The 2,026-nt window shown below is 46.0% G+C and overlaps 1 pseudogene; it reads right to left on the bottom strand.

Moving 5' to 3' along the window:
• LOC147900291 (KIN17-like protein pseudogene) overlaps positions 1-1,133 on the bottom strand; it is a 29,962-nt pseudogene extending 28,829 nt beyond the window's left edge.
• Between the last annotated feature and the right edge of the window lie 893 nt (positions 1,134-2,026).

Here is a 2,026-nt window from a genome sequence, read left to right as displayed (position 1 = left end):
CAAAGAGAGCAGGCTGAAATGAAGTCCTCATGCTTGTGTCCTCTCCTGATGTATCCTCTCCTACCTTGAAGAAAAGTTAGGACCAATTCCCACAAGGAAATACAATACGTGTAAAAACACTTAAATTTCTCATGAGATGGTATCGAATACCAACCAACAGTGATCAGAAAATGTTTGACATAAAATCATCAACTTAGGAGAAGATGTCGGCATACAATTGCTAGCAGAACATTTGTATCGTAGACGACTTCCTGAACCTCGAGAAGCCGTCTTAAAATAGAGTCCTCTTGGCACCGTTGGAGTATCCTGGCTGCGGTGTACTTACGGAGCATGAAAATTGTTTTGCTTATGACTTTCTTACCAGATCAGACTTGTGATTCTGCTGGATTTCTCGAGTCCCAAGGGCACGAGTTCTCGGGTTCGTGGCTGACATACCCTTCCATTACCTTTTCGATCTGTTTAAAGCGAGACGCCTGATTTCCAGAAAATTTGCCCCCGAGACAGAACGAAACTTTTGGAGCGTTACATGGCCTAATTTGATGCATCTGTGTGCCGGGTTCCTTACGACAACGCATGGCTATGGCCTTCTGAGAAGCTCTTTCAATCTGCTCCAGAAGGTCTCTCTGCCGCCTATCGTCGTACGCAGTTTCCGCAATCTGCCTCTTCTTTTGTAATCTTTCCTCCAGCGAAGCCTGCGTAGATTTACCCACGTAAGCGATAAACCAACCCTTGGGAGTCTCATCGACCTTACAGATGCCCGACCTGCCCAGGTGCTTCACGAACTCTGTGAGAGTGGACCATTTAGTGGCGTTCATATGCACATGATGTCGATCGGCGATGTAATCGTTGTAAAGGGCGTTGGCAGAAACCCGGCTGGAGGGGTGGCTCCGCTGCAGGTGCTCCAGAAACGCGCTCTCAAACATGGTGGAGTAGCTCTCTATGACACCGGCGGGGTCCTGACCGAACAAACCGAGGAGGCGGAGGTGGGCGTCGCTCATGCAGTGGCACTTGAAGCCGTTCTCATCGCGGCACTGTTTCTTGCAAGTCTGGCAGTATAGTTTCAACTTCTGAAGGCCCCGAGCCTTGTCTCGCCTGGCGATGGCTTTAGAAGAGAAGATCTCATGCTTGGCCATGCATGGATCGATCAAACGTATTCTTCTGCGTAGATCAACTGGAAGCTCGAGCAACGACAACGACGACGACGACGACGCTCACATGCTTTTCAGCTCTATTTACAAACGATGAAGCCACGTGCTTGCCTTTCCACCCTTGATCCTTGTAACGATCCAACGCTCCTCAGCACACATGCTTTTTCTCGGTTCTTCTTTCCCCAGCTTTACACAAGGTAGCAAAACCACGATGGCCCCTTCTTTTAATGAAAGTAAAATAGTGGTAATATTGGCAGCTCCTTCCAAGATTACAAGATAGGAGCCCTCTTGAGGCATTTTTCCAACAAGTGAACAAGATGTCAAAACAAGCTCAATGATTCTAAGAAAAAGAATGGAGATTCAATCCATGACTTTGTCCTACAAATGATCAACCACTTGAGCCCCTAGAGATAGTCAATCAAACAAGGACCTATGAAGAGCATCCTAAAGAAGGAAATACCTTAGAGAAGAGTGGCATGATTGAACAAAATCTACAAAAAAGGATCGAGCAGAGAGAGAAATTAGCTAACATATCTCCAAGGCAAAGAAAGTAGCATTGACCATGCAACTCAAGAAAGCAACAATGTAGGAGTTAGGCATCCGAGGAAGACCTAGATCAAGTGAGTAATAGAGTAACAAATGTTCTTTATGTGGTGTTCACATCGAAGCCAAATGCCACACAAAATACTATAAGATTTGTGTAAAACATGGCCATGATAGCTCAAAATGTTGGTAGGGCAACAAGTGGACATCTAATACTAAACAAGTCACAATAAGAAAGCTAGGTCATAGATGATAAGCCACCATACCCCAACCAAGGTCAAAGAGTGGGACAAGGCCCAAGGAACCATGGTAATGAGGACTAAGAGCCCTGTCGA

The sequence above is a fragment of the Dipteris shenzhenensis genome, chromosome 7 (assembly GCF_047967505.1).
Source record: "Dipteris shenzhenensis isolate YYH24624 ecotype China chromosome 7, Dip_SZ_1.0, whole genome shotgun sequence".
Taxonomy (NCBI): Eukaryota; Viridiplantae; Streptophyta; class Polypodiopsida; order Gleicheniales; family Dipteridaceae; genus Dipteris; species Dipteris shenzhenensis.
The sequence above is the reverse complement of the archived record's forward strand: the minus strand, read 5'-3'. Positions and strand labels throughout refer to the sequence as shown.